Source organism: Piliocolobus tephrosceles, chromosome X (assembly GCF_002776525.5).
Source record: "Piliocolobus tephrosceles isolate RC106 chromosome X, ASM277652v3, whole genome shotgun sequence".
In the NCBI taxonomy this organism is placed as follows: Eukaryota; Metazoa; Chordata; class Mammalia; order Primates; family Cercopithecidae; genus Piliocolobus; species Piliocolobus tephrosceles.
In genome coordinates, this window is record NC_045455.1 from 16129230 (window position 1) to 16145864 (window position 16635).

The 16635-nt window shown below is 38.8% G+C and overlaps 1 pseudogene; it reads right to left on the reverse strand.

Annotated features, from left to right (window-relative positions):
• Positions 1–9001: 9001 nt before the first annotated feature.
• Positions 9002–10306, reverse strand: LOC111546615 (annotated as a pseudogene).
• Positions 10307–16635: the final 6329 nt, after the last annotated feature.

Below are 16635 nucleotides of genomic sequence, written 5' to 3' on the forward strand. Positions count from 1 at the left end.
TGATGGATAAATAGATGAATGAATGAATAAACAGAAATGATATAATTTGGGATTAAGAAAAGAGTTTAACATTTTCCTAAATTTTTAGGTAATTGGAATATACGTCCACTATTATCTGAAATAAATGATGTAAGAAAAGGAACAAATTTGGTACACCACAGTGAGCTCAGTTTGAGACGTGAAGCATTTGTGGCTCTGGAACATCTTTGAGTCTTGGGCAGTTGTAAACTTCTGGGCTTCGGGGACAAAACTGAGGGCTTAAATAAGCTGATCCCCAGGTTACCTTAAAGTTCTATGATGTTAAGTATAGTACTTAAGGATAAATAAGAGTAGAATTTATGAAGATTTCACATTAGGTTTTAAATGTGGAAATGCTCTGCAGTCAGCAAAAAGGCAAAATTAGGTGTTTGCTTTTTTAAATATTTGCTTTTCTGATACCTTCTTCCACTCTTCAAATTGATACATACAATTTATATTTAAATCAAAGTGAATTCAAATGGGTTTATCTGTGGTAGATAATTCTTGAGATACTTGTCCAACATGTTGCAAAATCCGGGCTGGAAGTTATTCTATTAATCCTTGTAGCTGGATTCAAAGAGGGGTTGGGAATGGCTTCTGAGAAGTCCTGAGACCAGGACAGGCCACAGGCCACAGAGTTGATTAATTGGCATCCACTTACTAACAAGGATACACAAGACGGTCTCTTAAACCTCCTTTAATCCTTAGATTCCTTAGTGTTGGTCTCCACCTTCTTCCACAGAGCCAATATTTTTATTGTCCAGGCTTATCATTTAGCTAACTCTACAACTCTTACTGCCAAAATCCAATGCTATCATTTTCCCCTTTGGTGATTAACTCACACAGCCTTGGACCAAAATGTACATCCGCATGCCAGCAGTCACTGTTTTAGCTCCTCTTCCATCAAGACTGTCCCTCTGCCCAGGGCTAAAAAAGTCAGAAAGACGAGAGCCAAACAGTACTGTGCTTTTCATATTGATTCTCCTTCTTACAGTAATCACTTTACAGACTTCTGAATATTTTATTTATAGTATTTGTCTTTCTCCCTCTCTCAAGTCCTCACTTGAGCTACTTTTCATCTTTTTAAATATTATTTAAAAAAAAGAGCATGGATATAAAGTATGTTCTGTTATGTTCTACTTATTTGCCCAGACCCTAGAGATTTCTGATTTTCGAACAGTCGATGTGTACATTTACAAACACAAATACCCACAAATAAAAATGCCACAGCCCCTGATTTGTATTCATTTTTCAAGGCACCTGCTTAAAGCCGAGTAGTTTTAAATCTTTAAGTCATCTGTTTATATCCACCCAATCACTGGGCTCTGCAACATCTGACTCCATTTGTTTCTGATCCAATACAGGAGATTCCCAATGTATTGTAACTCATCTTTTTTTTCAGTAGCTGTGATTATCACATTGTTGTCACAAACTCCTATTTTAAAAATACCAAGAAAGCCATAACATTAAAATTAAAACACGAGGATTTTATGTATCACGTTATACAAAAAATGTTTAAATTGACAATCCTGCAAAATCTTTAATGTTTTAATCTACAGAGATTCAGATAGAATCTGTGGTTCACAGTCTGTGAATGTATTCAGAGTAGTTTCAGATGAAGTTCATTTTATTAGGCTTTAGTTATTTGGGAGTGTGTAGGCTGTTTCAGCATTTATGGTAATATCAGTGAATCAGAATTTTTTTTTTTTTTTGTAATGGAGCAATGCATTCTATTAGTCAGCTTGGGCTTCTATAACAAAATACTACAAGCTGGATACCTTAAACAACATCAATTTATTTTCTCATGGTTCTGAAGGCTGGAAGTTCAAGATCAAGGTGCTGGCAGGGTTGGTTTCTGCTGAGGCCTCTTTTCCTGGCTTGCAGATAGCTGCCTTATCACTGTGTCTTCTTATAGCCTTTTTCTGTGTGTGTGAGTGGAGAGAGAAAGAGGTCTGGAGTCTCCTCTTCTTCTTATAAGGACACCAGTCCTATTGGATTAGAGCTCCATCCCCATGACCTCATTTGTCCCTATTTACCTCTCTACTGGCCCTATTTCCAAATGTAATCACATTGTGGGTTAGAGCTTCAACCTATGAATTGAGGTGGGAGGAAATAATTAGTTTTATAACACATATGTAGTAAACAAAAAGAAGAAAAAATTTTCTAAAATTAGGGAAGTTGAAGGGTGGACCATACCCACCAAGAATTAGCTAGTTATTGGGAGAAAGAAACCTTCTGCTCTTCAGGTGGTCACTGGATACTGCAGTATGTTTTTTACCCACCTTCCCTCCTGCTATCTGCTTCCCACCAACCATGTAGAATGTCCTTGTCTTCTCTTTACCAGATTATACGTCAATATTGGTCTCTTGAATCAGAGTGCTTAATAAACCAGATAATTCAATTTCTAAGATCCTGGAAGGGAGAAAGGGGCGGACCAAGATGGGGGTGAGGACTGGGGAATGTATTAAGCATTTCTACTACAAATGCAAGGAGGCCAAAAAGTAAATACAGCTCCAAACATACCCTCTGGTCTGTTACTCCAATTTTAACAATTTGTTTTTGCTAACCCTGTTCTAAAATCAGTTTTTTTCTGTACTGCTGAAAGACTATATTGATTTGCTGTCATCTTCTAAATACAACATGTTTTAAAATTACGCATTGTTTTCTATTTAAAATGTCCCCTAAATTTAGTTCCCTAGGGAAAAACCTGGGTTTTTCCAATCCTAGCCACAGGTGCATCAGGAATAACTTCAGAACAACTCAGGATTGTCCCCATGTTTTAGTTGAGGTAACCAAGGTTGGTAGAGGTGAAGTTTTTGGTCACAGTTATGTAGTTAGTGAGTAAATTGGAATTGCCGCCAAGATTCCACACATCCCAAGGGCTATGCTCATTTCTTTAATGAGAAAGGGAATTATTACATATAGGTACTCTGTAATTTTCATTAAAGTTGAGAATCTCCATTAACAAGAATCCAAGTACCTGTGACTCCCAATTTCTTTTCATTAACTTTCCTTTTTTAAGAGAAAAAGAAAAATTATAACAGTAATGCTGTTAATAGCCATTAAGATATAAGTATTTATATATGATTCCAGTGACTATTCTGTCATTCCCCTAAACACACACTAGGCCTAATAGTCTAATATTGTAAATGCTATAGAAAGATTAATATTTTCAGAGATAATTCCAAGCCTTTCAAAATAACCCAAATCAATGCCAAAAATATCCATCAAGCTAATTGGACCAAGCTAATAGTAAGGCAGGAAGTAGACATATTTCATTTAAAGAATACTTAGATCTTATACTTTTTTTCTTGGTCTACAGTGGCTTATCCTGACATATTATTTTAAGTAACATATTTTCTACTATAAGTAATTGCTTATTGTGAAATTTGGAAAATACAGAAAAGCATAAAGAAATTTAATAATTCAGACATAACATGTTATATTTTATTTTTACCACATATAGATATCTATATGGCTTTAACTTGCAAATTTGATATTATACAGTATATCCATTCTTTATTCTGCTCTAACATTTTACGATGTCATTTATAATTCTCTATTTGCATAAATATACATAGCCTAAAATATTCTTCTGTAGCTATGTCATGTTTTACTTAATAGTTTCATTGGTGAATATTTAAATACTTATATATAATACAACAACTAATATATATGTCCTTATATCACTTTTTCTTAGATTAGATTTTTAAAATTAAATTACTTCATTAAAGGGTAGAAACATGTTTGAAGCTCTTGGTAAGTATTATTAAGCTACTCTCCAGGACTTTTGCAACACTCTTGGGTCTACCTTACTATACCACTCCCAGCAATAGGTATTATTGCAGCAGGAACAGATTCGTGATACTATGTCATTGTAAATTATTTGCTTTATCAGGTTTTAAAAGTGACCTTTTGGTTCATAGGACACATTTTCCTAAATATTCTGTTACCAAATAAAACAACAGTAGAATTGTAGTGGGAATTGTGCTAAGTGATTATCTCTTTTGGTTCAAATCACAATCTTATAATACAGGTAATATACTCATTTTCTTAGAAAGTTTCAACCACTTGCCCAAGATAACCTAGCTAGGAGTTGGCACAGAACCACCCAGGTCTGACTCCAAAACATATGTAAAATTGTATTTATTTTTCATTTTAACGAATGTAGTTTTATCACACACATTAGGATCAGACGCCCAAGATTCCCTCACATTTTTATACATTATTGAAATGTTCCAATCTCTTTTTAAAACTTATTTTCTGAATGAATTATATACAATAATCATTTTATCAGTTTCTTCAAAATTTCCATTTTAATTGATGTTGCATTAAGGGCATACATTAAATTCTTGAAAAGTAACGTTTTAATAGCATGAGGTCTTCCAGCAACATGATGTCAAGATGCTCTTAGAAACCTTATTTAGTTTTGTGGTTTCTTCATCGTAGCTTGTTCTGCTTTCTTGGTGAGGTGTTTTCTGTTTCTCTTTTTCTGACGCTAATGAGTGGTATTTTTAAAAATTATCTTTTAGCTGACTATGGTTAGCCCTGATTTGAAATCAGTCCTTGGTATCTATGGTATCTATGGTTCCAGTACCCCTCTCAGATACCAAAATTTGAGGGCACTCAAGCCTCTGATGTAGAATATGTTAAATATTGATCATGGCAATCATATGGGAAATTCTTTTTTGTCCTTTACCATACTAGGATTATCTCTAGAATTTTACCTTTGTGTGTATGTGTGTGTTTATTTACTGTGGACACAGGGATAATGCAGTCAGTGGAAATTCCACCTTGACTTTGGTGCTTTTTCAATCTTTAGTTTTCATTATTGTCATGCAATTTAATGGGGAATTAGGAACTGGTATATGGCCCCAAAACTTGCTGCTATTGTAACTCTGAAAGGAACATATAAATTTTAGAAAGATTTTCAACAAATGGTGCAATATATTATTGCCTAATTAACTTTAAAATTTAATCCATTTCCCTAAGCATCTCAGTCTTCTGAGGTAAGATCATAATTGGCTTTTCCTAATTAGATTTATCCCATACTTCATTATTCCCCATTATAGATGCTATTTCCACTGCCCTCTAGAATTCATAGTTTTCCAGACCAGGACTAGAGAAAGTCAAGCTTGGAGTTTATAAAAAAAACTCTTGAGCTGAAAGTCTACCACTCACTCCACTGTCTTGGCCTAGAACCTGTTGATTTCTACCACGGAACAGGAACATTTCCACCACATGGTTCTGCTGTTCTCATATCCTGCGCTCTTGTTCCCACATCTCAAAATTCATAGTAGAAAACACCTGTTACTAAGAGAACCTAAACTTTTTCTTAACCTCATGCTTATGTCTCTTAACCTCATGCTTATGTCTAGCCTCAGGACCACAAAGAACTGGAATTTCTTGAGGATAAAAATATATGGGCCTATAATGGTGAAGATATGTCATTATGCATTGTCAAAACCCATAGAATGTACACCACCAAGAGTGAATACTAATCTAAACTATGGTCTTCGGGCGAACATGATGTGCCAGTGCAGGTTTAGTGACTGTAACACATGCACCACTCTGGTGCAGGATGTTGATATTGGGTTAGGCTGTGGGTGTGGGGGAAGGGAGTATATGAGAACTCTCTGTACTTCTCAGTTTTTCTGTGAACCTAAAACTGCTCTAAAAAGTAAAGTGTATTTAAATATATATATGTTTAAATAGCCCTCAAATACTATCCGGATGTCATGCCCAGAGACTCTCTGGACTCCATCTCTACCTCTGTTAAATGCCTAGCATCTTCCCACGGGACATTCTTAGGTCATTGCTTAGGAATCTAAATCCAACAGGGCTAATTTCTCAGGACTTCTCTCGGTTCCCTAATCAGTTTTCCTGCCCACCTCTCCTTTTGTTTCTTCTTTTATTCCTGTGTTCTTCCTGGAATGCTATAAATAGAATATTTTAAAATCTACTCCTTTATGGAAAAGCCGCAAAATTATTCTATAAACATTAAGCATTGACAAGAATAAATGTTAATGAATAAACAAATGACAGAGGTCACAAGACTTATAACAAATAGTCCCCACTTTGTGGCTGATGGCATCATTTACTACAGTCATACAGTGTGCTCTTTTGGGGATCCACAGAAACATTGGTGTCTATCTCTAGAGTTGGTTATTTTTATTTCAAAAACACTTAGGCCAGGCGCAGTGGCTCACGCCTGTAATCCCAGCACTTTGGGAGGCTGAGGTGGGCGGATGACTTGAGGTTAGGAGTTCAAGACCAGCCTGGCCAACATCATGAACTCCGTCTCTACTAAAAATACAAAAATTAGGCAGGCGTTGTGGTGGGCGACTGTAATCCCAGTTACTCTGGAGGCTGAGTAAGGAGAATCGCTTGAACCGGGAAGGCAGAGGTTGCAGTGAGCCAAGGTTGCACCACTGCACTCCAGCCTGGGCGACAGAGCAAGACTCTGTCTGAAAACAAAAAACAAAAAACAAACTCTGTAAACAAAAAAACACTGTAAAACAAAACAAAACACTATAAACATTGTAATTTTGTTTTCCTCTTGGTTTTGGCTACCAGGGAACTCAGGATTAAGTATGAAGAACTCAGCTTTCAAAAATACAGGCCAGCCTGGGCAACATACCAAGATTCCATTTCTATCTTTTAAAAAAATACAGGACCATTTGTCATGCATTGTGAATAATAACTTTACCTGTGAGGGTTTTTGCTTGTTTGTTTGTTTGTTTACCTTATTTTTCTACTATATTCTCTTTGCCCTTATTTCCTGTTCAGTTTATGTGGTATGCATTTCTACAAGCCTCCCAATATACTGAAAGGTGAGAAGAAGCGTTTTTATATGACATTGCAATTCTCAGCATGAGTGTCTCTGGCTTTGCAAATTTTCATTGGCCTGTGTAGTCACATGCCGTCTTTCCTTTGACATTCGATACATACCTGAACCACATGAGCCCAGGAAGGCAGCACCAATGCAAATGTTAGTTTAATTCAAACATAATTGGGAATCAAATTTTTCAGAAAGGTACATCGTGCAATGAGCTCCCAATACAAGTGAAAGTGACTTTAGTATTAATGGTAAAATTATCACTAATACTATTATTATCTGTGCTATTTTTTCTTTAACTGGTTGGTATATTTAAAAAAACAAAAAAAACTAACCAAAATTTGGTTGGGAAATTTTCCTCTTTATAACATAGTACATGAATCAGTAGGAATTGTTCATTCATTCTGTTTTGTTGTTTTACTGTGACCAGGAAACATGGAGAGTAGCTAATAAATCATTGATGATACTCAGGCTGCCTTTGATTTTACTGTCCTCTTGTTTCTGTTGCTAATGTTGGGTTAATTGCAGCACATAATTTACCAGATAGCAACAGCAGGTATGTGCCACATAATTTTTTATTCAGACCTGTAACAGTGTCTCCTACGTGGTAGATGCTTCATATTTGCTGAATAAAGGATTGTAAGAATAAAGGAATGAATGGATGAAGAATAAAACAAGTCAGGCTCAATCTTAAACATGAGCTCTGGCAGGCCGGGCTTGGTGCCTCATGCCTGTAATATCAGCACTTTGGGAGGCCGAGGCAGGCAGATCACAAGGTCAGGAGATTGAGACCATCCTGGCCAACATGGTGAAACTCCGTCTTTACTAAAACACAAAAAATGAGACAGGCATGGTGGTGCGTGCCTGTAGTCCCAACTACTCGGGAGGCTGAGGCAGGGGAATTGCTTGAACCCAGGAGGCAGAGATGGCAGTGAGTCGAGATTGTGTCACTATACTCCAGTCTGGAGACAGAGCGAGACTCTGTCTCAAATTAAAAAAAAAAAAAAAAACTCTGGCAAGGCTATAAGAGAAAGGAATTCCACTGTGGGCAACTCAGAATTCATGGTTGAAAATACCTGTTACTAAGAGAAGCTAAACTTTTTCTTAGTATTGGAGTTGCCAAAACATTGTTTTAGGCTTTTATCATTCCTAAGAGGTGTTATTGAAAGCTAGATCCCTGGTAAGACTGTTGAGATGGTATAAAGGATTCCAGGCACCTGAATTTTATCTCATGTGTCAACTGTTCTTCCTTGCTCTAAAAAAAGGGCAGCTGGAAAAGAACCAAATGCAGGGGAAGTGAAAACAAAGAATTCAACAGCCAAGCTTCATCTTATATAGTGCAGGACTGGCTACTTAATTTGAAGAGCCTTGTGCATGAACTCAGAGCCTTGTTCAAAATTATTAAGAATTTCAAGACCACAACAGAGGACTGAACCAAGCTTTGGTTTCTTCTAAGTGTGGGGTCGTTTACACATAAAGCTAGCTCTGCATATATGTTCCTAGTCCCACACATAAAGCTAGCTCTGCATATATCTTCCTAGTCCCTTGTTATTTTTGAACAAATAAAATTGAATAGCTCTGATATAAGCAAACTTTTATTTGTAACCCTGTTTAATAGAATGTTCTGCAGTGATGGAAATGCTGTGTATCTGTACTGTCTAATGTGTAGCCACTACCTACCTATGGTTAATGAACTCTTAGAATGTGGCTAATGTGACTTGAAATGTGGCTAGTGCTACTGACTAACTGTATTTTAATTTTATTTAAGTTTAATAATATACATTTAAATAGCCATATGTGGATGTGGCCAATGGCTACCATATTGGACAGAGCCATTTAATAAATTAACCAAACCAAAGACAATAAAGAAAGTAGTTTCATATAGAAAGAATCTGTAAGAAAAGAAAGCAAGGGATCGTTTTTTATTTTTTACATTTTTCCCCAAAAGCATTGTTTTTACTAATACAGAGTCCTAACCACTTCAGTGGTGGGAGGAGCGGGAGAGGCTCCTGTTTCAATCCAGAGACCTCCATAAAGTTGGTTTGTTGTTACCAAACACAGAGGAAGTGGCATCATGGATTTGGTAAACTAAGGACAATGTTTAGTCTCTCTGTGCTGGAACAACAAGGTGTGGTGAATCTCTGCTCATGTAAGAATCCTGAATTCAGGAATTTCATTGGTACTCGAATTTCTCTCTCTGAAGGTTTGAGATCATTGATAGCACAGTAGAAAGGCAGGTAATTGCCACTGTGTTAAAATGTCCAGGCAAATTTGTTCTTCACTTCAATGAAGCTGGTTGACTCAGCTTGTTTAACTCCTGCTGCAGTGGCTTTAAACCCACAGTAGTAACCCGCAGCATCACACTTGTACACCCGAGGGCCTAGTTCTTCAAATATACTAATTAAAATCGTACAACAACCAAGGGACCTCATTTCAGCATTCTGTGGATAGACCTGAGTAATATCAGTAATTCCTTCTACACAGTATGTCCACAGGAATCTAATAAACATACTTATATTTGCAATTAGCTGCCTTATATTGTGCCCTCTGTTCCCGGGATCTGCTGTCAGCAGTCACTCCTGTGATCACACAGCCAGTGTTTTTGGTCATCTTGATTAAGTGAGTCCTGGAATCCAACAATTTGTCAGGTACTCTCGTCTGTGTGACAATTACTGCACAGTCTTTCTTTCTGACAGCTACTGATGTAAGGCCATCCTGGTTAATAGCCTTAAAAGCATATTCTACTTGGTAGAGCCGGCCTTCGGGTGAAAAAATTATAAGGTGGCAGTCAAAACCAGTGCCAGAATCATGGAACGTGTTGGTACACCCACTACTTCTCTCACAGTCTCTGGTGCAGTATCTCTTATATTAACTGTCTTGAGCAACTGACAGCAGCTACAGTTGCATGCTATCCCAATGGGAAACTGCGGCATAGCTTCTGAACTCATAAATAGAACAAGAAATGTCTCTAAGACACAGAACTGTGAAGCTTGGAGCAGATCCCTGCCTACAAATTTTGGTAAGGGTAGAGTGTTTCCATGGCAATGAAGAATCCATCCAAATGTAATGAAAAGTGAGTGACTAGGGGATCTATATTGTTCAGCTCTAGTATATTTTGCCTTTATATTTTTCCAAGCCACTGATATGCTAATAGACAATATTTGTTCAGGACTGAAGTGACAAGTCATTGTAAGAAGAAAAAGAGGACACAGTCATCTTAAAGAAACATTAGCAACTCTTCAGATAAAATGAAAAGGAAAGCTATATTCTGTTGCTACTATTTGGAATTCCTTTGAGTCATGAGCACAGGAGTCATTATTTATGGTTTTCCACTTAGGATCACATTTCCTCCCTGAGGACGCTGTCAGGTTACCGTTTAAGGACTCTCCCTTGGTCCTTCCCAAGAAGTACCTGCCCTGGTTCTCCAGCCAGGTTCCAGTCCACAGCCATTTCTGCCGGCTGTTCTCCACTCCAACCCCAGGCCCAAGGCTATGGCCATGGGCAGCTTTGAGAGGCTCCATAAAGGAGTTGACAGATACAGTGGCAAACGGTGACAACCACTGTCCTCGCAGTTTTAATGCTGACCAGTTTTGTTGTGTATATTTGGAAAGAAGTCAGTCATTTGAAAAAATTATACAGCAAATATTATTGGTATGAGTGAATGAGTTTTGTGCATTTTTATTTTGTTTTAGTTACAAATCACATGTCCCTGGGTGCTGAAGGAAAATGCAGGGAGTTGTTGAAACCAGCTGCTCAAGTGAGCTAATTCCTCTTCCAGAAAGATGTTTATTGCTAGAAAAACAATTAAAAGGCCAAAATCATTCTGAAAAGGAAATAATGTGAATGACTTAATTAGCAATTGTCTGTGTTTAGGATGTGGGGAAAATCCAGTGACATGGCTCTATGAAAAGGTCCTCGTGGCACGTGAGGCAACAGAAGGAATGAAAAGAGGGAAGGAGCAAGGAAGGAGGAGTAAACACAGCTGAATTGGCTTAAGAGGTCCAGGCATGCCTAGCCCAACTCTTCCATCAACTTTCATGGCATAAACTCTGAAATTACTTGTTTGCTCTTGCTGCTGCCCCAGGACAACAGCAAGACAAGGCAGCAAAAGATCAGAAGTCGGGCTCTCTGGGCAGTGAGTATTGAGAGTCTCACTTACGTTACAAGGAGCAACCAGCTTAATCCAGGGATTCTCAGTGGGAAAGGAGCAGAGCTCAATCTGTAGTGGAAGGAGGTTCCCAGATTTCCAGGGCAGGGGAAAGACTGGCTTTTTCTACAGTGAGCCACAGGGATTTTTTTTTTTTTTTTTTTTTTTTTTTGTGAAAAGGAGTCTTGCTCTGTAACCCGTACTGGAGCGCAGTGGCGCAATCTTGGCTCACTGCAAGCTCCGCCTTCCAGGTTCACACCATTCTCCTGCCTCAGCCTCCCCAGTAGCTGGGACTACAGGCACCCACCACCACGCCCGGCTAATTTTTTGTATTTTTAGTAGAGATGGGGTTTCATTGTGTTGTTGGCCAGGATGGCCTTGATTTCCCGACCTCATGATCTGCCTGCTTCGGTATCCCAAAGTGCTGGGATTACAGGTGTAAGTGACCGTGCTCGGCCGCCACATGGATTTGGATGCATCCCGTTAAGGGGAGGGCCACATTTTCCTTCTTTTGAGAGTCTCTATACACAGTAAAATTTGATGGAACTATGTTGCACATTTGAAAGACGGTGGTTGGAAAAATGTTAGGATGCATCATTTTCTTTAAAAAAATCTCTTTAGTCTCCTTATATCTAGGACAGCCCCTTAACCCCCATCCCATTATTTTTGTCTTTCAAGACATTGATAGTTTGGAAGCATCCAAACCTATTTTTGTGGCGTGTCCCATGATGTGGATTTGTCTGATTGTTTCTCCATGATTTGATCCAGGTGAAGATACCACATAGGTGGCATTGGGTGATTCTTTTGTGTCACAGAGGGGCCCATGACAGACTTTAGACTTTTGTCCCTTTGTTGGCAGTGCTTGGTTTGATCACCTGGTTCATGTGGTGTCAGCCAGGTGTCACCACTGAAAAGCTGCCTCTTTCCCTTAGCAAATAAGAAGTAATTTGTGAATATCTGTTTCCCTCTAACCCTTGCACCCAGTGGCCTCAGCATTGCTGATTGCTGATCCATCCCTGAATCTACTTTGATGTGGAGGATTGGAAAGGGATGACTTCTTGGTTCTGTCTTCTGTATCTATTAGCTAGTATCCTGTAAATGGCTAATCCTTATTAGCCATTTATTTTTTAATTTCACTATGAACTCTCAGATTCAGTTCATTCTTAAGCTGGTTTTTGTTGGACATCATACCCTTTGCCTTGACAAGTATTTACCAAACTATGGAATACTAGTCCTGTGAAGTGTTCTAAGAACTAGCATACGATGGTTAAATAATTTGCAGAACATAATGTATTTATATCTTACAATGTTACATAATCCACATTAGGATATTGAAAACCACAAGAGCCTATTTAACTTTGTTTAAGCTGGTGTTTCTCAAACGTATTTGACCATGGAAATCTTTTTCCTATTCAGCCTTAGTACTTGATGGAACACATTCACAGAAACGCTGGCCAAGAGCCAGCTCTATTAATGTTTAAATATTTCATCAATAATATGAAACCAAGACTGATGATGGTGATGGTTGGTGCATCACTGTTCAGTAAACTATGATTACAATTGTTATTTTCCTATTATCATATTCATAAGGTCAACTCAGCATACCCCTGAAGGGCTGGAGGTCAAGAACAACCCTAAAGTGGGCAAAGATTTCTTTAAAAGAACACAAAAAAATTAACCATCAAATAAAAGATTGGTGCATTGACTTCATTAAAAGTAAGGACTTCTGTTTATCAGGAGATATCAACAAGAGTGTGAAAAGGCAAGCTTCAGACTCGGATAGTACACTGTACTTATAAACGTGCCCAGAAAATGTAAAGAACTCCTACAAATATGTAAGTAAAAGATTAAATAAATCTTTTTTGAGTCACTTAATAAAACAGTAAATAAAACATTTACTAAATGGGCAAAAAACATAAATAGCCACTTCACAAAAGAGGGTAACCAATGACCAATAAGCGTATAAATATATTGGCCTTAGAGAAACACGAAGTAGAATCCACAGTGACATCCCACCACGCTCCCACCAGAATAAAATCAAAAATGACAAAGCCTGACAGTGCCAGGTATGTGTGTGGAAGGTGGAGTTGATAGACGCTGTGAGGCACCACATGGACCTCCTTTCAGTCAAGTGACTGCTGCCCTCTGCTGAGAGTGCCGACAGCCTTCACTCTCTGATCCTTCAGGGATTGCCTCTGCATCTTGTTCAAGGTCACAACAACTGACAGGCAGAGGGTACAGAGGACTAAACCATCTGGGGCCCAACTCTAGGGGCCTCATTCTAACTCCTCCTGTCTGGGGGTTGTTGGCCCTGCATTGCACAACTTTTCCCTCTGGCCAACCTTACTTCCTCTACTCCCTTCCACAGGAGTTAATCCCAAGGACATTTGGTAATATGCATCCTGCACACTAAGCTCTATGTCACAGCCCACTTCCCAGGCAGGCAATCCATCCTTGACATGGTGCAACTGGAGGTCTCACATACTGCTTGTTTGTGTAAACTGGTACAACCACTTGATAAAACTATCAATGTTTATGAAAGTTGACAATCAAATCTTGTCATTCTGCAATTCCCCTCCTAGATAGTGACCTAGGAGTGAGTATTGTGTCTATCCATCAAAAGTCATGTACACAAATGTTCACAGCAGTTTTATTCATAATAGACTCAAACTGGAAATACTCCAATGTCCATCAACTGTAGATTGCCTCCTCTCCTCTTCTCCCTCTCTCTGTTTTTGGATGGGGTCTCCCTCTGCCACCCAGGCTGGAGTGCAGTGGCCTGATCTCAGCTCACTGCAACCTCTGCCTCCCAGGTTCAAGCAATTCTCCTGCCTCAGCCTCTAGAGTAGCTGGGACTACAGCCACACATCACCATGCTTGGCTATTTTTTGTACTTTTAGTAGAAACGGGGTTTCACCATGTTGGCCAGGCTGGTCTTGAACTCCTGACGTCAGATGATCCACCTGCCTTGGCCTCCCAAAGTGCTGAGCTAACAGGCACGAGCTATTGCACCCAACTCGCTCCCTTTCTCTTCCCTTCCTCTAGAGACTACAGGGGTCAGAAGAATTCTCACGCTCACAACTGATCCAGGTCCCCTCACCTGGACAGAGTTCCCACATCAGCATTTGGAGGCCAAATATCTAATAGCAGCATTTTCCAAATTGTGCTCCAGAGAGTGCTACTGTGTATAATCAAAAGAAAGTGTCCTGGGGTCTAGTTAGTTTTGGGACATGAGTGGAATTTGAGTTTTTTCCAAGATGTGCAATCTGTTATGTGGGGTTTCCCAAACTTGCTTGACTCTATCATCATTTTCAGCAAAACCCCTCATGGTATAAGACCTCTTCAGAACACACTACAGAGCTGTGCTGTAACAAACGTCAACATTTTAAACTAAAAATCTCACTAAAACCTAAAAACACCTGGTATTTAACTATAGGCATGGACCCAGCATTTATTCTTCAGTGTAGTATCTGATACATAGAACCCTTTGCCCTGCTGTCCCCAACCTGCCTCTGTATCCCCACTGCCCCTTGCTAATCCTATTTTTAGCCTGAATTCTTCCTTAGAAGTAGACCCAGCCTCTAACAGCAGAGCCCTGAGGCCCTGCTGTACTGTCATCCACCTCCACTCTGTCACACAGACACCTCAGGTTCCCAGGAGGGTCTAGCTCAGGCTGGTGCACAGATCTTGGAAAGAACAGAGCCAGCAGCAGTCTCTGGGGCTGTGCCTGGGACTTCGGCTCAGCCTGGATTACTGGGATGCTGACATGTGAAAGTAGGGGAGGTACAAATTATTTCTTGCCAGTAGACTAAACTGTATCTGTCTTGAGCGAAAAGGGAATGGCAAGGAGATGGGACTAGGATGTCTTTAACATTGGGGTTTATGTGTAGAGCCCATCTGTGTATTGCCGCAGTGCCAGATGCAGGTGTAACCTCTCAATAAATAATAGCTGAATGAGCACGGAATGAGTGGATTCAATTTAAGTAAAAGGATTAACAGTGGGGAAAGGGTCATTTAGAGTTGTAAGCTTGTTAGAAGTTAGAAGAGTTAGAAATTAAGTGGCAGAGTTAGAAACTCAACTCTTGCCACTTTATTAGCTGTGTGACTTTCAGTGATTCATTTTTAGCACTTAGAGGCAGTTTCTCAAAAATAACATCGAGTTATTTATCCTATCTATGTTCATGTACTTATATAGATATATGTGCATAGGAAGATGCTGGGAATGATTTACATCCATTGTTAACGTGGCTGTTTTGGGGAACTAGAAGTTGGGGTGACCTTTTCTTTGCTTCACGTATCCTGATTGATGTTTTTAAAGGTATAAAACACATCACACTCAAAATAGTGTAAAATTGTAAATATGAATCATCGATACTGAAGTCTTTAAAATGGGAGGATCTAAGATTTTTTTTAATAAAAAATTCCCGTAAGCTAAACCAAGAATCATTCCTTCAGTTTCTTTATTCCCAGCTCATGCATACTAAATAGGTCTTCGTATTTAATCTTTCAAGCAGCTACTCCTCTACCTTTTTTCCCTGCTGAGAAATCCTGGAGGACTCCTTACAGACTAACATGAAGACTTCTAAGAAAATATAGAAAGAAATAATAGTGTCTTACCTAGAATAGCAACAAATCTTTTAAAACTCAATACTTCGATGTTGGGGATGTTGGATATTATCTAAAAACTATTTATAGGCCAGGTGCGGTGGTTCACGCCTGTGATCCCAGCACTTTGGGAGGCTGAGACGGGCAGATCACGAGGTCAGGAGATGGAGACCATCTTGGCTAACATGGTGAAACCCCGTGTCTACTAAAAAAATACAAAAAATTAGCTGGGCATGGTGGCGGGCACCAGAAGTCCCAGCTACTCGGGAGGCTGAGGCAGGAGAATGGCGTATACCCGGGAGGCGGGGCTTGCAGTGAGCTGAGATTCTGCCACTGCACTCTAGCCTGGGTGACAGAGTGAGACTCTGTCTAAAAAAAAAAAAAAAAAAAAATTATAAAAATATTTATTAAAAATACTAGATAATATTCAACAATGTAAAACCAGTTGAAATTATCCATTTAACTGATGAAGAGCCACTATGTTTTATTAGTATTTACATGGCAAAATATTTTAAATTAAGAAACAAGTAAAAGGTCAACAGCTTCTTTCAGAAGTTTGTGATAATATTCTCTGTTTCATAGATCCTAGACGTCAGCTGGGTTCCAAATTGGGCCGCACCTTATTCCTTTAGCTACATATATTTTCATTCGTGGACCTCTAACAAATAATATAACTTGAGAGAATTTCAGAGTACTACTTTTTAGCCTCAAAGATATTCTTCCAACTTGGGATTTGATACATTTAAATAATTTATAAAAAATGTATAAACACTTCAAATAAAATTATGAAGTTCTTCAGAAGATATTACTAAAATATAAGTATGTTTTCCTTTAAATATCTGGGATTCTGTCTACAGTGCCTCTGTTATATTCATTCAAATTATTCTTATAATCTAAAACAATGAAGCGTCTCAACTGGTGGAATGCTGCCAGAGGATTTCAGCAGAGTTTGAAGGCAACATAACCAAAAGGCATAGTTTAAGTTGGCTTAGGAAATGAATGGGCTCCTTATCAGAGCAGCTGAAGG